The sequence below is a fragment of the Vigna unguiculata genome, chromosome 4 (genome assembly GCF_037176805.1).
Source record: "Vigna unguiculata cultivar grain cowpea cultivar isolate G323 ecotype 2 chromosome 4, ASM3717680v1, whole genome shotgun sequence".
In the NCBI taxonomy this organism is placed as follows: Eukaryota; Viridiplantae; Streptophyta; class Magnoliopsida; order Fabales; family Fabaceae; genus Vigna; species Vigna unguiculata.
In genome coordinates this window covers 24,507,980-24,530,112 of record NC_140795.1, presented here as the reverse complement: position 1 = coordinate 24,530,112, position 22,133 = coordinate 24,507,980, and the positions used below count along the sequence as shown (strand labels likewise).

Sequence of the window (22,133 nt, the reverse complement as noted above, 5' to 3'; positions counted from 1 at the left end):
TTGTTTCTCTACTTCCTTTTCGATCATATTTATCTTTTCTTCCTTTTCTTTTTCTTCAATTTCCCTTCTTTCTGCAGTTTATATTTCTTCTTTTTCTATTTTCTCCTTCAGCCTATGTTGATCATTACTGGCTTGTCTTGGTGTCATAAATTTCAACTTCATTTCATGTCCCTCTTGCCTCAAATAAAGGGAACGTTCATCAAGATTGAGCGTTTTAAAATGAAGCCATGCCCATCTCAAAAGAAGATGACAAGAGTTCGTGGGAGCAATATCACACAATACTTCTTTCACACAGTTTCCTGTACTGAATTTGATCCTTGGTTGATTCAGATGAAAGCTTGGTGGTAACTAGAGTTTCTCCACCAATCTTTGGCTTACAACATTGTTGTCACTTTTGTAAACGAATGCAACTAAACAGGGTTGGCCTTCGATTAAACACCATGTTTCTCTACTTCCTTATCCATCATCTTTATCTTTTCTTCCTTTTCTTTTTCTTCAATTTCCCTCCCTTCTGCAGTTTATATTTCTTCTTTTGTATTTTCTCCTTCAGCCTATGTTGATCCTTACTGGCTTGTCCTTGTGTCATAAGTTTCAACTTCATTTCATGTCGCTCATGCCTCAAAGGGAACGTTCATCGATATTGAGCGTTTTAAAATGAAGCCATTCCCATCTCAAAAGAAGATGACAAGAGTGTGTGGGAGCAATATCACACAATACTTCTTTCACACATTGTCCAATACTGAATTTGATCCTTGGTTGATTCAGATGAAAGCTTGGTGGTACTAGAGTTTCTCCACCAATCTTTGGCTTAAAACATTGTTGTCGCTTTCGTAAACGAATGCAACTAAACATGGGTGGCCTTCGATTAAACGCCTTGTTTCTCTACTTCCTTTTCCATCATCTTTATCTTTTCTTCCTTTTCTTTTTCTTCAATTTCCCTTCCTTCTGCAGTTTATATTTCTTCTTTTTCTATTTTCTCCTTCAGCCTATGTTGATCATTCTTGGCTTGTCTTGGTGTCATAAATGTCAACTTCATTTCATGTCCCTCATGACTCAAATAAAGGGAACGTTCATCAAGATTGAGCATTTTAAAACGAAGCCATGCCCATCTCAAAAGAAGATGACAAGAGTTCGTGGGAGCAATATCACACAATACTTCTTTCACACATTTTCCTGTACTGAATTTGATCCTTGGTTGATTCAGATGAAAGCTTGGTGGTAACTAGAGTTTCTCCACCAATCTTTGGCTTACAACATTGTTGTCACTTTTGTAAACGAATGCAACTAAACAGGGGTGGCCTTCGATTAAACACCATGTTTCTCTACTTCCTTATCCATCATCTTTATCTTTTCTTCCTTTTCTTTTTCTTCAATTTCCCTCTCTTCTGCAGTTTATATTTCATCTTTTGTATTTTCTCCTTCAGCCTATGTTGATCCTTACTGGCTTGCCCTTGTGTCATAAATTTGAACTTCATTTCATGTCGCTCATGCCTCAAAGGGAACGTTCATCGATATTGAGCGTTTTAAAATGAAGTCATGCCCATCTCAAAAGAAGATGACAAGAGTTCGTGGGAGCAATATCACACAATACTTCTTTCACACATTGTCCTATACTGAATTTGATCCTTGGTTGATTCAGATGAAAGCTTGGTGGTACTAGAGTTTCTCCACCAATCTTTGGCTTAAAACATTGTTGTCGCTTTCGTAAACGAATGCAACTAAACATGGGTGGCCTTCGATTAAACGCCTTGTTTCTCTACTTCCTTTTCCATCATCTTTATCTTTTCTTCCTTTTCTTTTTCTTCAATTTCCCTTCCTTCTGTAGTTTATATTTCTTCTTTTTCTATTTTCTCCTTCAGCCTATGTTGATCATTACTGGCTTGTCTTGGTGTCATAAATTTCAACTTCATTTCATGTCCCTCATGACTCAAATAAAGGGAACGTTCATCAAGATTGAGCGTTTTAAAATGAAGTCATGCCCATCTCAAAAGAAGATGACAAGAGTTCGTGGGAGCAATATCACACAATACTTCTTTCACACATTTTCCTGTACTGAATTTGATCCTTGGTTGATTCAGATGAAAGCTTGGTGGTAACTAGAGTTTCTCCACCAATGTTGGGCTTACAACATTGTTGTCGCTTTCGTAAACAAATGCAACTAAACATGGGTGGCCTTCGATTAAACACCTTGTTTCTCTACTTCCTTTTCCATCATCTTTATCTTTTCTTCCTTTTCTTTTTCTTCAATTACCCTTCCTTTTGCAGTTTATATTTCTTCTTTTTCTATTTTCTCCTTCAGCCTATGTTGACCATTCACTTTGAAGCTCTTATCTGTGGACTGGCTTTTGATTTCAACTGCACCATAAGGATAAACATTAGTGACAACAAAAGGACCAATCCACTTTGATCTCAACTTACCCCCCATGAGTCCAAGTCTGGAGTTATACAGTAAAACTTGCTGACCAACAACAAACTCCTTTCTAGCAATGGAGCTATCATGGAATCTCTTGGTCTTCTCCTTGTAGAACATAGAGTTCTGATATGCCTCCAAACGGATCTCATCCAACTCGTTCAACTGCAGCTTCCTTTCCTCCCCAGCTTGATCAAGAGAGAAGTTGCATGACTTGACAGCCCAGTAGGCTCGATGCTCTATCTCCACTGGAAGGTGGCATGGCTTACCAAAGACAACCCGATAAGGAGACATCCCTATAGGTGCCTTGTAAGCAGTCCTGTGAGCCCATAGAGCGTCCTCAAGTCTATTGCTCCAATCCTTCCTGTTGGGCTGCACAATCTTCTCCAAGATCCTCTTGATTTCTCTGTTTGAGATCTCAGCTTGCCCATTAGTTTGGGGGTGATATGGTGTAGAAAGTTTGTGCACAACCCCATACTTTTGAAGCAAAACCCCCAAGGATCTGTTGCAAAAATGGGTGCCCTGGTCACTAACAATAGCTCGAGGAACTCCAAACCTAAAAAATATGTGAGACCTAACAAAGTCCACAACAACTCGAGCATCATTAGTTCTAGTGGCTTTGGCTTCCACCCATTTTGAAACATAATCAACAGCAAGTAAGATGTAAGTGAAACCAAAAGAGACAGGGAAAGGGCCCATGAAATCTATACCCCAGACATCAAACACCTCACAAAATAGCATGGGTTGTTGAGGCATCTGTTGTCTCCAAGAAATGGCTCCTCCTGCTCGTTGGCAGTCCTCACATGTGCTACAAATCCTCCACGCATCTTTGAAGATGGTGGGCCAATAAAATCCGCAATCTAGCACCTTACGAGCTGTCCTTTGTGTGCCAAGGTGACCACCAGGTGCAGATGAATGACAAAATTTGAGGACCGAGTCAATCTCATGGTCCGGAATGCATCTCCTGGTAACCTGATCACTGCATATTTTCCACAGATAGGGGTCATCCCAAATGTAATACCTAGCATCGCTCTTGAGTTTATCACATTGAGCTCTGGATGCTAGGGGAGGAAAAACAGAAGCAGCAAGATAATTAACAATGTTAGCAAACCAAGGTGAGGAAGAAGTAGAGAGTGTCAACAAATTTCATCGGGAAAGTCATCCCGGATCGGTGAAGCGTCATCAGTAGACCTCTCAATCCTGCTTAGGTGGTCTGCAACTAGGTTTTGTGCTCCGCTCCTATCACGGATCTCCAAATCAAATTCTTGGAGCCAGAGCATCCATCTTATCAGCCGAGGTTTTGATTCTGCCTTCTTCAACAGGTACTTAAGAGCTGCATGGTCAGTAAACACAACAACAGGAGAACCAAGCAGATAAGATCGAAACTTTTCAAGTGCAAAAACTACCGCAAGGAGCTCTTTTTCTATTGTGGTGTAATTTGATTGGGCAACATCTATGTCCTGGAGGCATAGTAGATTACCCTCGGCTGCTTATCAATCCTTTGAGCTAGAACAGCCCCTAATGCATAGTTGGATGCATCACACATAAGCTCAAATGGGGCTGTCCAATCAGGCGCCTGAATGATTGGAGTTGTGGTCAGGGCCTTCTTGAGGCAATCAAAAGCCTCTTTGCATCCTTCATCAAAGATGAAGTCAACATCCTTTTGCAATAGGTTGGACAGTGGGAGGGCCTTCTTACTGAAGTCTTGAATGAAGCGCCTGTAAAACCCTGCATGGCCAAGAAAAGAACGAACCTCTCGTACAGAAGAGGGGTAAGGCAATTGTGAAATAATTGAGATCTTGGCAGGGTCAACTTCAATGCCCTTTTTTGAAATTATGTGCCCCAATACTATGCCTTGTTCTACCATGAAATGACATTTCTCAAAATTGAGAACAAGGTTAGATTGGATGCACCTGTTTAAAACTCTGTCCAAACTATCCAAACATGAATCAAATGAGGACCCATATACAGTAAAGTCGTCCATAAACACCTCTATGCATTTTTCTAGAAAATCACTAAAAATGCTTAGCATGCACCGCTGGAATGTGCCAGGGGCATTGCATAGACCAAACGACATCCTCCTATAGGCAAAAGTGCCAAAGGGGCAGGTGAATGTGGTTTTCTCTTGGTCCTCAGGTGCAATGTGAATTTGAAAATAACCAGAAAACACATCAAGAAAGCAATAGTGGGACTTACCTGCCAAGCGCTCAAGCATCTGATCGATAAAAGGCAGGGGGAAGTGGTCTTTTCTGGTTTCTTGATTTAGCCTTCTGTAGTCAATGCAAACCCTCCAACTATTTTGCACTCTTGTTGGAATTAGCTCCTCTTTTTCATTCTTGACTACAGTGAGGCCAGTCTTCTTTGGAACAACATGGATGGGGCTAACCCACTGACTGTCGGAAATGGGGTAGATGATCCCAGCTTGTAGAAGCTTGGTCACCTCCTTCTTTACAACATCCGAGATGACAGGGTTGAGTCGCCTTTGTGGCTGTCTCACTGGCTTTGCTCCATCTTCCAACAATATCTTGTGCATGCATGTTGATGGGCTAATACCAGGGATGTCAGCCAATGTCCATCCAATTGCCTTCTTATGCTTCTGAAGAACTTGCAACAACCTCTGCTCTTGTTCAGCAATGAGGGAGGTGGAAATGATGACAGGCAATTTGTCCTCCTCCTCTAAGTAGACATACCTGAGGTTGTCTGGCAGTGGTTTTAACTCTAGAGTACTGGATGCTGGCTGAATATCAGGAACTAGAAGGGAAGGAGAAATGGGTTCCACAGCTTGTACTTGAGCATAACAATCAGATGTATATGTACTTCCTGCAACATGGTTAGTGCAACCTGATTGTATAACATCAAAGTGAATAGGTACAACATCCAGAGAGTCAAACTCTGTACATTCAACATTATCCTCATCATATTGAGCATCATCAGAATCAGAATCAGAATCAAGAACATCAATGCATGCAAATTCAGATAACTCAGACACGGATGAATGTTTTAATGTATGCAAAGAGTGGAAATCAGAAATCAATCCATCAACAGCATCATCAATAATATCCACGTGAAAAACAGAATGATCCTCAGAAGGATGTTTCATGGCATCCAGAATGTTGAATCGCACAACAATATCATCAAACTCCATAGACAAAGTACCTGCATGGACATCAATTTTGGTTCGTGCAGTTTTCAAAAATGGTCTGCCTAAAATGATTGGTGCAGAACCATGTGAAAATCCCTCTTCCATATCAAGAATGTAAAAATCAGCAGGGAAAATCAATTCACCAACACGAACTAAAACATCATCAACCAAACCTGCTGGGTGGGCAACGCTTCTATTTGCCAACTGAATCACCACACCCGTAGGTTGCAGGGGTCCAAGAGAAAGAGATTTAAAAATAGATAGAGGCATAACATTTATTGAGGCACCAAGATCAAGCATTGCATTTTCAAATTTATTGTTACCTATGATGCAAGGTACACAAAATGTACCTAGGTCCTTGCACTTCTCAGGAATCTGAGGAACAGATTTACCTATCAATGCTGACACGTTTCTGCCCATGCTGATCTTTTCGTTTCCCTTTAGCCTCCTCTTGTGCGTGCATAGCTCCTTCAAGAACTTTGCATATCTAGGAATCTGTTTAATGGCATCCAACAGAGGTATGTTCACCTCAACCTTCCTAAAAGTTTCCAAGATCTCACTGTCAACCTCTTCCATCTTTTTGCTTGGAATGGCTCTTGGAGGGAAAGGAAGAGGTATGGAAGGTGCAGCAGTAGAGGTGGAAGGTGTAGAAGTCGCACCAGATATGGAAGGACCAGCTGCATGAGCATCACGCTTTCTCTGAAGTGTGGCAGGGTCGGCTTCCTTTAGAGGTGTAGGCTCGGAAGTGGGAACTTCAATATTCTTCCCAGATATCAAAGTAATGGCACTCACATTCCTAGGATTTTCCACCGTTTGTGATGGAAGCTTGTCAGAATTCTGAGCCTGTGCCTGGTTTAGTTGAGTGGCCATCTGCCCCATTTGATTTGTCAAACTCTGGATTGAGGCCCTAGTCTCCTGCTAAAATTGCATATTTTGAAGGGTCATCATCCTGACTAACTCCTCCAATGAAGTAGAAGAAGAAGGTGCAGGTGCTGCAGCAGGAGCTGGTGTGGGTACAGGTGGAACAGGAGCAGCTTGTGGTGCAGGTGCAACTCTTTGTTATGGAGGTGGTTGCACATTTTGAAATTGTTGGGGCTGCTGGTTACCCTGGTTTCCCCATCTCAAATTAGGGTGATTCCTCCATCCTGGATTATATCTGTTGGTTGACAAATCATGGTGGTTTTGTTGTTGCTGTTGGGGCCTATTGTTGTTGAAAATATTTGCTGCATAGGCCTGAGGGGTATCCACTGGTGTAGAAGAAGAAGCCTGTTGTTGCAATGCTGGGCAAGAGTCTGTAAAGTGATCAACAGATGTACAAAGGCCACAAACTCTTGCAGCTGGAGCTCTCTGATTGGAAGCAAGTTGGTTGACCAGTGTGGTAAGAGCATCAATCTTACTCTCCAACTTCTTCGTGTACTCGGCTGCTCCTACATCATGAACACCTCTAACAACTATGGCATCACTCCTTGTGCCAAATTGTTGAGAATTTGAAGCCATGTTCTCTATTAATTGTCTGGCTACAACTGGGGCTATGTTACCAAGGGCACCACCACTTGCAGCATCAATCATATTTCGATCCATGTGGTGCAAGCCTTCATAAAAATACTGCAGGAGGAGATGTTCAGAAATCTGATGGTGTGGACAGCTTGAACAGAGATTCTTGAACCTCTCCCAGTACTCATAAAGGGTCTCCCCAGATTACTGCTTGATGCCAGAAATCTCCTTCCGTATGGCTGTTGTCCTTGAAGCAGGAAAGAACTTGGCAAGGAACAATCTCTTCAGGTCATCCCAGCTTGTGATGGACCTGGGTGCTAGGTAGTACAGCCAGTCTTTGGCATTACCCTCCAAAGAATGAGGGAAAGCCTTCAAGTATACATGGTCCTCTTGTACATCTGCAGGCTTCATGGTGGAACAGACGACATGAAACTGCTTCAAGTGTTTGCACGGGTCCTCACCTGCAAGACCATGAAACTTTGGCAACAAGTGTATCAAACAAGTTTTCAGCACATATGGAACCTCCTCCTTAGGGTATTGTATGCATAAACTATCATAAGTGAACTCTGGTGCAGTGAGCTCACTCATGGTTCTCTCATGAGGTGGAGGAGGTTGAGCCATGTTATCAGTATGAAAATGCTCAGAATATACAGTATGCTCAGAATGCAAAGAATGAGGAGTGTCAGGAATGTGATGAGAATCAGAAGAATCAGGAAATGTCACTGAATATTCAGCATGCAAAGATGGATTCCTAGGATGCCTACTTCCTCTGTGGAATGTCCTATCAATCTCAGGGTCAAATGGTTGTAATTCACTTGGGTTTCCCCTAGTCATGCACCAAAAAGCACTAATTGTAGTGATATTGGCATAACAAAGGGTATAACTACAAGTATACTCAAATGACCTTCAAATGACTTGAAAATTGGTAGGATATTCCTTTGAGTTGTCAAACAGAAGCACAAAAAAAATCAGATCAAAACTCAAAGCACAAGTATTTTTGACAATTTTTCAAAAGTAAGAAAAATGAAGAAAAATCACAAAAAACACTGCTGAAATGTAGAAAATGGCATTTTCTGGAGATTCTGAGTTTGCAAACCGGCGGAGCGGGTTACAAGAAGGTGGGAAATCAAATTCTATCCCAAATCCATATAAAATAATAGTGATTCTGATAACCAGAGCAAAAGTTATGGTCCTCTGAAGTTTCACTAAAAATCAGTCCAAAAATTTTTTGAATCTCTTAACTCAGACCATACCAACTGCTCTAGCTATTTTTCCTATCAAGTTCAACGTCTTAGAAGTGGGGGAAAAAATTTCAAGTCAAAACAAGCTCCGTAGCTACCAAAACAAAAATCCAGAAGTTAAATGCCAGATTCGGACACTATTCAAACACTATTCACTACTACAATTGACACTATTCATGCGCGCCGCGACACTATTCACTACACTACACAGAAACACACAGGAATGGAAACAGGCACTGAACTTAACACAACATTAACATCACAATGAACATATACCAACTCAACCACACTTGAACTACACACACACACCAAAACACAAAACACAAACACACTGGAAATTTTACTTTGAACGAAACGATTGGTCCCCGGCAACGGCACCAAATTTGATAGAGGCCGTACCCCACCAAATTAAAACATATTAAATGCAGTACATGAAAGTGAACCAAGTCGTCTCCCAACGACCAATATTTTCATTCAAAGCGACTTTTCCAGATGAACACAACAATAAAACACAGGGGGGGGGTTGGCAGATTCACACAAGTTTGCTAAATTGTAATCAAAACTGAATTAAACACACAATTCAAAACGTACTGGTCCTTTGATTCCACTAAAAATCAACCAATCACAGGTTACTAAATCAAGTCTCTTACCCAATTTACTCTCATGAAATCCGAATTAATCAACTATGCGAAAATTAACACAGCTTCAACCATTAAGCATAACACACATCCTTCTTTCAATTTCACACACTCACACACAGATTAAGCAACTGTGGCCAAAACCCGAACTCACTAAGCATGACAAGGATTCTGAAATTGTGGAAAACATAAACTCATGATTAAGCATCACAAATTCCATTTCATTCAAAGCTACGAAATTGAATAGGATGAAGAGAAATTAGGAATTGGAGTGCACTGCAAAACATCAACCTCATGGTTTCAAATCAGTTTCTTCAAGGAACCAATACGAAAAACTTAGCTAGACATGGAAAATGAACAATCACTCACTTCGAATCTGAAACAGAAATTGCAATTTAACCGTTCAAATGACTTCAAATTGATATTGAAAGCTTAAAATGGTGCAGCAAACGAAATGGGCAAGGGATAAGAGAAGAGCAACAAAAACAGCCACCAAAAACGAAAATGCTTCAATATAAAGTTACCCAAACGGTAGAAAACGTTAATACAACTTCAATGTGCTGTCCAAGACTCATAAATCGTGAAAAACCAATGGAAAACGTGAAAAATTCGTCTGTGCCACCATGGGTCACCTTCCAAAACTTTAAAACAACAAAAATGGAGGTTTTTGAGAGTGGAGAAGAAGAAGGAGAGGCTGGCCTCGTTTCATGCAGACCTAATTCGTGGTCATATCACCCTTGCCACTCATAATTACAAAACTGCCACTCTGCCACTCAGATTTACTAAAATGCCACTCTGGGCCTCAAATGTTGACCCATTGACTTTGCTGACGTGTAAATGACATGGAAATGATGTGGCAATGATGTGGAAATTCTCTTCAACTAAATATTAATGTCCAAGCTCCAAAATTTGCTTCACCCAAATACCTAAAAATAATTAAAAACAAAAATTAGGCCAAATAATGTGAAATTAGTCCAAATTCGGAACAGTGGCCCAATAAAGCCCAACAGATGAAAAACACTCTAATGATGAACAATTAAGCACTAATCAACTGTCTAATGGGTGCACAAAGGCTAGTGGAATAGAAGAAAATAATGACTCATCAAAGAGTTTGTGGGAGCAATATCACATAATACTTCTTTCACACATTGTCCTGTACTGAATTTAATCCTTGCTTGATTCGGATGAAAGCGTGGTGGTACTAGAGTTTCTCCACCAATCTTTGGCTTAAACCATTGTTGTCGCTTTCGTAAACGAATGCAACTAAACAGGGGTGGCCTTCGATTAAACACCTTGTTTCTCTACTTCCTTTTCCATCATCTTTATCTTTTCTTCCTTTTCTTTTTCTTCAATTTCCCTTCTTTCTGCAGTTTATATTTCTTCTTTTTCTATTTTCTCCTTCAGCCTATGTTGATCATTATTGGCTTGTCTTGGTGTCATAAATTTCAACTTCATTTCATGTCCCTCATGACTCAAATAAAGGGAACGTTCATCATGATTGAGCGTTTTAAAACGAAGCCATGCCCATCTCAAAAGAAGATGACAAGAGTTCGTGGGAGCAATATCACACAATACTTCTTTCACACATTGGCCTGTACTGAATTTGATCCTAGGTTGATTTAGATGAAAGCTTGGTGGTACTAGAGTTTCTCCACCAATCTTTGGCTTAAAACATTGTTGTCGCTTTCGTAAACGAATGCAACTAAACATGGGTGGCCTTCGATTAAACGCCTTGTTTCTCTACTTCCTTTTCCATCATCTTTATCTTTTCTTCCTTTTCTTTTTCTTCAATTTCCCTTCTTTCTGCAGTTTATATTTCTTCTTTTTCTATTTTCTCCTTCAGCCTATGTTGATCATTACTGGCTTGTCTTGGTGTCATAAATTTCAACTTCATTTCATGTCCCTCATGACTCAAATAAAGGGAACGTTCATCAGGATTGAGCGTTTTAAAACGAAGCCATGCCCATCTCAAAAGAAGATGACAAGAGTTCGTGGGAGCAATATCACACAATACTTCTTTCACACATTGTCCTGTACTGAATTCGATCCTTGGTTGATTCATATGAAAGCTTGGTGGTAACCAGAGTTTCTCCACCAATCTTTGGCTTACAACATTGTTGTCGCTTTCGTAAACAAATGCAACTAAACATGGGTGGCCTTCGATGAAACATCTTCTTTCTCTACTTCCTTTTCCATCATCTTTATCATCTATTCCTTTTCTTTTTCTTCAATTTCCCTTGCTTCTGCAGTTTATATTTCGTCTTTTTCTTTTTTCTCCTTCAGCCTATGTTGACCATGACTGGCTTGTCTTGGTGTCATAAATTTCAACTTCATTTCATGTCCCTCATGCCTCAAATAAAGGGAACGTTCATCAAGATTGAGCATTTTAAAATGAAGTCATGCCCATCTCAAAAGAAGATGACAAGAGTTCGTGGGAACAATATCACATATTACTTCTTTCACACATTGTCCTGTACAGAATTTGATCCTTGCTTGATTCAGATGAAAGCTTGGTGGTAACTAGAGTTTCTCCACCAATCTTTGGCTTACAACATTGTTGTCGCTTTTGTAAACGAATGCAACTAAACATGGGTGGCCTTCGATTAAACACCTTGTTTCTCTACCTCCTTTTCCATCATCTTTATCTTTTCTTCCTTTTCTTTTTCTTCAATTTCCCTTCCTTCTGCAGTTTATATTTCTTCTTTTTCTATTTTCTCCTTCAGCCTATGTTGATCATTACTGGCTTGTGTTGGTGTCATAAATTTCAACTTCATTTCATGTCCCTCATACCTCAAATAAAGGGAACATTCATCAAGATTGAGCATTTTAAAATGAAGCCATGCCCATCTCAAAAGAAGATGACAAGAGTTCGTGGGAACAATATCACATAATACTTTTTTCACACATTGTCGTGTACTGAATTTGATCCTTGCTTGATTCGGATGAAAGCGTGGTTTTAACTAGAGTTTCTCCACCAATCTTTGGCTTAAAACATTGTTGTCGCTTTTGTAATCGAATGCAAATAAATAGGGGTGGCCTACGACTAAACCTTGTTTCTCGACTTCCTTTTCCATCAACTTTATCTTTTCTTCCTTTTCTTTTCCTTCAATTTCTCTTCCTTCTGCCGTTTATATTTCTTCTTTTGTATCTTCTCCTTCAGCCTATGTTGATCCTTACTGGCTTGTCCTTGTGTGATAAATTTGAACTTCATTTCATGTCGCTCATGCCTCAAAGGGAACGTTCATCAATATTGAGCGTTTTAAAAAGAAGCCATGCCCATCTCAAAAGAAGATGACAAGAGTTCGTGGGAGCATTATCACACAATACTTCTTTCGCACGTTGTCCTCTACTGAATTTGATCCTTGGTTGAATCAGATGAAAGCTTGGTGGTAACCAGAGTTTCTCCACCAATCTTTGGCTTACAACATTGTTGTCGCTATCGTAAACAAATGCAACTAAACATGGGTGGCCTTCGATTAAACACCTTGTTTCTCTAATTCCTTTTCCATCATCTTTATCATTTCTTCCTTTTCTTTTTCTTCAACTTCCCTTCCTTCTGCAGTTTATATTTCGTGTTTTTCTATTTTCTCCTTCAGCCTATGTTGATCATTACTGGCTTGTCTTGGTGTCATAAATTTCAACTTCATTTCATGTCCCTCATGCCTTAAATAAAGGGAACATTCATCAAGATTGAGCATTTTAAAATGAAGCCATGCCCATCTCAAAAGAAGATGACAATAGTTCGTGGGAGCAATATCACATAATACTTCTTTCACACATTGTCCTGTACTGAATTTGATCCTTGCTTGATTCAGATGGAAGCTTGGTGGTAACTAGAGTTTCTCCAGCAATCTTTGGCTTACAACATTGTTGTCGCTTTTGTAAACGAATGCAACTAAACATGGGTGGCCTTCGATTAAACACCTTGTTTCTCTACTTCCTTTTCCATCATCTTTATGTTTTCTTCCTTTTCTTTTTCTTCAATTTCCATTCCTTCTGCAGTTTATATTTCTTCTTTTTCTATTTTCTCCTTTAGCCTATGTTGATCATTACTGGCTTGTCTTGGTGTCATAAATTTCAACTTCATTTCATGTCCCTCATGCCTCAAATAAAGGGAACGTTCATCAAGATTGAGCATTTTAAAATGAAGCCATGCCCATCTCAAAAGAAGATGACAAGAGTTCGTGGGAGCAATATCACACAATACTTCTTTCACATATTGTCCTGTACTGAATTTGATCCTTGGTTGATTCAGATGAAAGCTTGGTGGTAATTAGAGTTTCTCCACCAATGTTGGGCTTACAACATTGTTGTCGCTTTCGTAAACAAATGCAACTAAACATGGGTGGCCTTCGATTAAACACCTTTTTTCTCTACTTCCTTTTGCATCATCTTTATCATTTCTTCCTTTTCTTTTTCTTCAATTTCCCTTCCTTCTGCAGTTTATATTTCGTCTTTTTCTATTTTCTCCTTCAGCCTATGTTGATCATTACTGGCTTGTTTTGGTGTCATAAACTTCAACTTCATTTCATGTCCCTCATGCCTCAAATAAAGGGAACGTTCATCAAGATTGAGCGTTTTAAAATGAAGCCATGCCCATCTCAAAAGAAGATGACAAGAGTTCGTGGGAACAATATCACATAATACTTTTTTCACACATTGTCGTGTACTGAATTTGATCCTTGCTTGATTCGGATGAAACCTTGGTGTTAACTAGAGTTTCTCCACCCATCTTTGGCTTAAAACATTGTTGTCGCTTTCGTAATCGAAGGCAAATAAATAGGGGTGGCCTACGACTAAACCTTGTTTCTCAACTTCCTTTTCCATCAACTTTATCTTTTCTTCCTTTTCTTTTCCTTCAATTTCTCTTCCTTCTGCCGTTTATATTTCTTCTTTTGTATCTTCTCCTTCAGCCTATGTTGATCCTTACTGGCTTGTCCTTGTGTGATAAATTTGAACTTCATTTCATGTCGCTCATGCCTCAAAGGGAACGTTCATCAATATTGAGCGTTTTAAAATGAAGCCATGCCCATCTCAAAAGAAGATGACAAGAGTTCGTGGGAGCAATATCACTTAATACTTCTTTCACACATTATCCTGTACTGAATTTGATCCTTGCTTGATTCGGATGAAAGTGTGGTGGTAACTAGAGTTTCTCCACCAATCTTTGGCTTACAACATTGTTGTCGCTTTCGTAAACAAATGCAACTAAACATGGGTGGCCTTCGATTAAACACCTTCTTTCTTTACTTCCTTTTCCATCATCTTTATCTTTTCTTCCTTTTCTTTTCTTCAATTTCCCTTCCTTCTGCAGTCTATATTTCTTCTTTTTCTACTTTCTCCTTCAGCCTATGTTGATCATTATTGGCTTGTCTTGGTGTCATAAATTTCAACTTCATTTCATGTCCCTCATGCCTCAAAGGGAACGTTCATCAAGATTGAGTGTTTTAAAAGAAACCCATGCCCATCTCAAAAGACGACGACAAGAGTTCGTGTGAACAATATCACATAATACTTCTTTCACACATTGTCATGTACTGAATTTGATCCTTGGTTGATTCAGATGAAAGCTTGGTGGTACTAGAGTTTCTCCACCAATCTTTGGCTTAAAACATTGTTGTCGCTTTCGTAAACGAATGCAACTAAACAGGGGTGGCCTTCGATTAAACACCTTGTTTCTCTACTTCCTTTTCGATCATATTTATCTTTTCTTCCTTTTCTTTTTCTTCAATTTCCCTTCTTTCTGCAGTTTATATTTCTTCTTTTTCTATTTTCTCCTTCAGCCTATGTTGATCATTACTGGCTTGTCTTGGTGTCATAAATTTCAACTTCATTTCATGTCCCTCTTGCCTCAAATAAAGGGAACGTTCATCAAGATTGAGCGTTTTAAAATGAAGCCATGCCCATCTCAAAAGAAGATGACAAGAGTTCGTGGGAGCAATATCACACAATACTTCTTTCACACAGTTTCCTGTACTGAATTTGATCCTTGGTTGATTCAGATGAAAGCTTGGTGGTAACTAGAGTTTCTCCACCAATCTTTGGCTTACAACATTGTTGTCACTTTTGTAAACGAATGCAACTAAACAGGGTTGGCCTTCGATTAAACACCATGTTTCTCTACTTCCTTATCCATCATCTTTATCTTTTCTTCCTTTTCTTTTTCTTCAATTTCCCTCCCTTCTGCAGTTTATATTTCTTCTTTTGTATTTTCTCCTTCAGCCTATGTTGATCCTTACTGGCTTGTCCTTGTGTCATAAGTTTCAACTTCATTTCATGTCGCTCATGCCTCAAAGGGAACGTTCATCGATATTGAGCGTTTTAAAATGAAGCCATTCCCATCTCAAAAGAAGATGATAAGAGTTTGTGGGAGCAATATCACACAATACTTCTTTCACACATTGTCCAATACTGAATTTGATCCTTGGTTGATTCAGATGAAAGCTTGGTGGTACTAGAGTTTCTCCACCAATCTTTGGCTTAAAACATTGTTGTCGCTTTCGTAAACGAATGCAACTAAACATGGGTGGCCTTCGATTAAACGCCTTGTTTCTCTACTTCCTTTTCCATCATCTTTATCTTTTCTTCCTTTTCTTTTTCTTCAATTTCCCTTCCTTCTGCAGTTTATATTTCTTCTTTTTCTATTTTCTCCTTCAGCCTATGTTGATCATTCTTGGCTTGTCTTGGTGTCATAAATGTCAACTTCATTTCATGTCCCTCATGACTCAAATAAAGGGAACGTTCATCAAGATTGAGCATTTTAAAACGAAGCCATGCCCATCTCAAAAGAAGATGACAAGAGTTCGTGGGAGCAATATCACACAATACTTCTTTCACACATTTTCCTGTACTGAATTTGATCCTTGGTTGATTCAGATGAAAGCTTGGTGGTAACTAGAGTTTCTCCACCAATCTTTGGCTTACAACATTGTTGTCACTTTTGTAAACGAATGCAACTAAACAGGGGTGGCCTTCGATTAAACACCATGTTTCTCTACTTCCTTATCCATCATCTTTATCTTTTCTTCCTTTTCTTTTTCTTCAATTTCCCTCTCTTCTGCAGTTTATATTTCATCTTTTGTATTTTCTCCTTCAGCCTATGTTGATCCTTACTGGCTTGTCCTTGTGTCATAAATTTGAACTTCATTTCATGTCGCTCATGCCTCAAAGGGAACGTTCATCGATATTGAGCGTTTTAAAATGAAGCCATGCCCATCTCAAAAGAAGATGACAAGAGTTCGTGGGAGCAATATCACACAATACTTCTTTCACACATTGTCCTATACTGAATTTGATCCTTGGTTGATTCAGATGAAAGCTTGGTGGTACTAGAGTTTCTCCACCAATCTTTGGCTTAAAACATTGTTGTCGCTTTCGTAAACGAATGCAACTAAACATGGGTGGCCTTCGATTAAACGCCTTGTTTCTCTACTTCCTTTTCCATCATCTTTATCTTTTCTTCCTTTTCTTTTTCTTCAATTTCCCTTCCTTCTGTAGTTTATATTTCTTCTTTTTCTATTTTCTCCTTCAGCCTATGTTGATCATTACTGGCTTGTCTTGGTGTCATAAATTTCAACTTCATTTCATGTCCCTCATGACTCAAATAAAGGGAACGTTCATCAAGATTGAGCGTTTTAAAATGAAGTCATGCCCATCTCAAAAGAAGATGACAAGAGTTCGTGGGAGCAATATCACACAATACTTCTTTCACACATTTTCCTGTACTGAATTTGATCCTTGGTTGATTCAGATGAAAGCTTGGTGGTAACTAGAGTTTCTCCACCAATGTTGGGCTTACAACATTGTTGTCGCTTTCGTAAACAAATGCAACTAAACATGGGTGGCCTTCGATTAAACACCTTGTTTCTCTACTTCCTTTTCCATCATCTTTATCTTTTCTTCCTTTTCTTTTTCTTCAATTACCCTTCCTTTTGCAGTTTATATTTCTTCTTTTTCTATTTTCTCCTTCAGCCTATGTTGACCATTCACTTTGAAGCTCTTATCTGTGGACTGGCTTTTGATTTCAACTGCACCATAAGGATAAACATTAGTGACAACAAAAGGACCAATCCACTTTGATCTCAACTTACCCCCCATGAGTCCAAGTCTGGAGTTATACAGTAAAACTTGCTGACCAACAACAAACTCCTTTCTAGCAATGGAGCTATCATGGAATCTCTTGGTCTTCTCCTTGTAGAACATAGAGTTCTGATATGCCTCCAAACGGATCTCATCCAACTCGTTCAACTGCAGCTTCCTTTCCTCCCCAGCTTGATCAAGAGAGAAGTTGCATGACTTGACAGCCCAGTAGGCTCGATGCTCTATCTCCACTGGAAGGTGGCATGGCTTACCAAAGACAACCCGATAAGGAGACATCCCTATAGGTGCCTTGTAAGCAGTCCTGTGAGCCCATAGAGCGTCCTCAAGTCTATTGCTCCAATCCTTCCTGTTGGGCTGCACAATCTTCTCCAAGATCCTCTTGATTTCTCTGTTTGAGATCTCAGCTTGCCCATTAGTTTAGGGGTGATATGGTGTAGAAAGTTTGTGCACAACCCCATACTTTTGAAGCAAAACCCCCAAGGATCTGTTGCAAAAATGGGTGCCCTGGTCACTAACAATAGCTCGAGGAACTCCAAACCTAAAAAATATGTGAGACCTAACAAAGTCCACAACAACTCGAGCATCATTAGTTCTAGTGGCTTTGGCTTCCACCCATTTTGAAACATAATCAACAGCAAGTAAGATGTAAGTGAAACCAAAAGAGACAGGGAAAGGGCCCATGAAATCTATACCCCAGACATCAAACACCTCACAAAATAGCATGGGTTGTTGAGGCATCTGTTGTCTCCAAGAAATGGCTCCTCCTGCTCGTTGGCAGTCCTCACATGTGCTACAAATCCTCCACGCATCTTTGAAGATGGTGGGCCAATAAAATCCGCAATCTAGCACCTTACGAGCTGTCCTTTGTGTGCCAAGGTGACCACCAGGTGCAGATGAATGACAAAATTTGAGGACCGAGTCAATCTCATGGTCCGGAATGCATCTCCTGGTAACCTGATCACTGCATATTTTCCACAGATAGGGGTCATCCCAAATGTAATACCTAGCATCGCTCTTGAGTTTATCACATTGAGCTCTGGATGCTAGGGGAGGAAAAACAGAAGCAGCAAGATAATTAACAATGTTAGCAAACCAAGGTGAGGAAGAAGTAGAGAGTGTCAACAAATTTCATCGGGAAAGTCATCCCGGATCGGTGAAGCGTCATCAGTAGACCTCTCAATCCTGCTTAGGTGGTCTGCAACTAGGTTTTGTGCTCCGCTCCTATCACGGATCTCCAAATCAAATTCTTGGAGCCAGAGCATCCATCTTATCAGCCGAGGTTTTGATTCTGCCTTCTTCAACAGGTACTTAAGAGCTGCATGGTCAGTAAACACAACAACAGGAGAACCAAGCAGATAAGATCGAAACTTTTCAAGTGCAAAAACTACCGCAAGGAGCTCTTTTTCTATTGTGGTGTAATTTGATTGGGCAACATCTATGTCCTGGAGGCATAGTAGATTACCCTCGGCTGCTTATCAATCCTTTGAGCTAGAACAGCCCCTAATGCATAGTTGGATGCATCACACATAAGCTCAAATGGGGCTGTCCAATCAGGCGCCTGAATGATTGGAGTTGTGGTCAGGGCCTTCTTGAGGCAATCAAAAGCCTCTTTGCATCCTTCATCAAAGATGAAGTCAACATCCTTTTGCAATAGGTTGGACAGTGGGAGGGCCTTCTTACTGAAGTCTTGAATGAAGCGCCTGTAAAACCCTGCATGGCCAAGAAAAGAACGAACCTCTCGTACAGAAGAGGGGTAAGGCAATTGTGAAATAATTGAGATCTTGGCAGGGTCAACTTCAATGCCCTTTTTTGAAATTATGTGCCCCAATACTATGCCTTGTTCTACCATGAAATGACATTTCTCAAAATTGAGAACAAGGTTAGATTGGATGCACCTGTTTAAAACTCTGTCCAAACTATCCAAACATGAATCAAATGAGGACCCATATACAGTAAAGTCGTCCATAAACACCTCTATGCATTTTTCTAGAAAATCACTAAAAATGCTTAGCATGCACCGCTGGAATGTGCCAGGGGCATTGCATAGACCAAACGACATCCTCCTATAGGCAAAAGTGCCAAAGGGGCAGGTGAATGTGGTTTTCTCTTGGTCCTCAGGTGCAATGTGAATTTGAAAATAACCAGAAAACACATCAAGAAAGCAATAGTGGGACTTACCTGCCAAGCGCTCAAGCATCTGATCGATAAAAGGCAGGGGGAAGTGGTCTTTTCTGGTTTCTTGATTTAGCCTTCTGTAGTCAATGCAAACCCTCCAACTATTTTGCACTCTTGTTGGAATTAGCTCCTCTTTTTCATTCTTGACTACAGTGAGGCCAGTCTTCTTTGGAACAACATGGATGGGGCTAACCCACTGACTGTCGGAAATGGGGTAGATGATCCCAGCTTGTAGAAGCTTGGTCACCTCCTTCTTTACAACATCCGAGATGACAGGGTTGAGTCGCCTTTGTGGCTGTCTCACTGGCTTTGCTCCATCTTCCAACAATATCTTGTGCATGCATGTTGATGGGCTAATACCAGGGATGTCAGCCAATGTCCATCCAATTGCCTTCTTATGCTTCTGAAGAACTTGCAACAACCTCTGCTCTTGTTCAGCAATGAGGGAGGTGGAAATGATGACAGGCAATTTGTCCTCCTCCTCTAAGTAGACATACCTGAGGTTGTCTGGCAGTGGTTTTAACTCTAGAGTACTGGATGCTGGCTGAATATCAGGAACTAGAAGGGAAGGAGAAATGGGTTCCACAGCTTGTACTTGAGCATAACAATCAGATGTATATGTACTTCCTGCAACATGGTTAGTGCAACCTGATTGTATAACATCAAAGTGAATAGGTACAACATCCAGAGAGTCAAACTCTGTACATTCAACATTATCCTCATCATATTGAGCATCATCAGAATCAGAATCAGAATCAAGAACATCAATGCATGCAAATTCAGATAACTCAGACACGGATGAATGTTTTAATGTATGCAAAGAGTGGAAATCAGAAATCAATCCATCAACAGCATCATCAATAATATCCACGTGAAAAACAGAATGATCCTCAGAAGGATGTTTCATGGCATCCAGAATGTTGAATCGCACAACAATATCATCAAACTCCATAGACAAAGTACCTGCATGGACATCAATTTTGGTTCGTGCAGTTTTCAAAAATGGTCTGCCTAAAATGATTGGTGCAGAACCATGTGAAAATCCCTCTTCCATATCAAGAATGTAAAAATCAGCAGGGAAAATCAATTCACCAACACGAACTAAAACATCATCAACCAAACCTGCTGGGTGGGCAACGCTTCTATTTGCCAACTGAATCACCACACCCGTAGGTTGCAGGGGTCCAAGAGAAAGAGATTTAAAAATAGATAGAGGCATAACATTTATTGAGGCACCAAGATCAAGCATTGCATTTTCAAATTTATTGTTACCTATGATGCAAGGTACACAAAATGTACCTAGGTCCTTGCACTTCTCAGGAATCTGAGGAACAGATTTACCTATCAATGCTGACACGTTTCTGCCCATGCTGATCTTTTCGTTTCCCTTTAGCCTCCTCTTGTGCGTGCATAGCTCCTTCAAGAACTTTGCATATCTAGGAATCTGTTTAATGGCATCCAACAGAGGTATGTTCACCTCAACCTTCCTAAAAGTTTCCAAGATCTCACTGTCAACCTCTTCCATCTTTTTGCTTGGAATGGCTCTTGGAGGGAAAGGAAGAGGTATGGAAGGTGCAGCAGTAGAGGTGGAAGGTGTAGAAGTCGCACCAGATATGGAAGGACCAGCTGCATGAGCATCACGCTTTCTCTGAAGTGTGGCAGGGTCGGCTTCCTTTAGAGGTGTAGGCTCGGAAGTGGGAACTTCAATATTCTTCCCAGATATCAAAGTAATGGCACTCACATTCCTAGGATTTTCCACCGTCTGTGATGGAAGCTTGTCAGAATTCTGAGCCTGTGCCTGGTTTAGTTGAGTGGCCATCTGCCCCATTTGATTTGTCAAACTCTGGATTGAGGCCCTAGTCTCCTGCTAAAATTGCATATTTTGAAGGGTCATCATCCTGACTAACTCCTCCAATGAAGTAGAAGAAGAAGGTGCAGGTGCTGCAGCAGGAGCTGGTGTGGGTACAGGTGGAACAGGAGCAGCTTGTGGTGCAGGTGCAACTCTTTGTTATGGAGGTGGTTGCACATTTTGAAATTGTTGGGGCTGCTGGTTACCCTAGTTTCCCCATCTCAAATTAGGGTGATTCCTCCATCCTGGATTATATCTGTTGGTTGACAAATCATGGTGGTTTTGTTGTTGCTGTTGGGGCCTATTGTTGTTGAAAATATTTGCTGCATAGGCCTGAGGGGTATCCACTGGTGTAGAAGAAGAAGCCTGTTGTTGCAATGCTGGGCAAGAGTCTGTAAAGTGATCAACAGATGTACAAAGGCCACAAACTCTTGCAGCTGGAGCTCTCTGATTGGAAGCAAGTTGGTTGACCAGTGTGGTAAGAGCATCAATCTTACTCTCCAACTTCTTCGTGTACTCGGCTGCTCCTACATCATGAACACCTCTAACAACTATGGCATCACTCCTTGTGCCAAATTGTTGAGAATTTGAAGCCATGTTCTCTATTAATTGTCTGGCTGCAGCTGGGGTTATGTTACCAAGGGCACCACCACTTGCAGCATCAATCATATTTCGATCCATGTGGTGCAAGCCTTCATAAAAATACTACAGGAGGAGATGTTCAGAAATCTGATGGTGTGGACAGCTTGAACAGAGATTCTTGAACCTCTCCCAGTACTCATAAAGGGTCTCCCCAGATTACTGCTTGATGCCAGAAATCTCCTTCCGTATGGCTGTTGTCCTTGAAGCAGGAAAGAACTTGGCAAGGAACAATCTCTTCAGGTCATCCCAGCTTGTGATGGACCTGGGTGCTAGGTAGTACAGCCAGTCTTTGGCATTACCCTCCAAAGAATGAGGGAAAGCCTTCAAGTATACATGGTCCTCTTGTACATCTGCAGGCTTCATGGTGGAACAGACGACATGAAACTGCTTCAAGTGTTTGCACGGGTCCTCACCTGCAAGACCATGAAACTTTGGCAACAAG

The 22,133-nt window shown here is 40.5% G+C and overlaps 2 non-coding genes and 1 pseudogene across 2 annotated transcripts; 2 read left to right on the top strand and 1 right to left on the bottom strand.

The window, feature by feature from the left end:
* Positions 1-6,444: 6,444 nt before the first annotated feature.
* LOC146886961 (uncharacterized) lies at positions 6,445-8,321 on the bottom strand (annotated as a pseudogene).
* On the top strand, positions 7,179-7,287 carry LOC146886962 (small nucleolar RNA R71). Its single transcript, XR_014994712.1, has one exon. It is a non-coding gene; the product is annotated as a small nucleolar RNA R71 (small nucleolar RNA).
* A 13,454-nt stretch (positions 8,322-21,775) lies between the features above and the next one.
* Positions 21,776-21,884, top strand: LOC114172275 (small nucleolar RNA R71). The gene has a single exon (XR_003601975.1). It is a non-coding gene; the product is annotated as a small nucleolar RNA R71 (small nucleolar RNA).
* Positions 21,885-22,133: the final 249 nt, after the last annotated feature.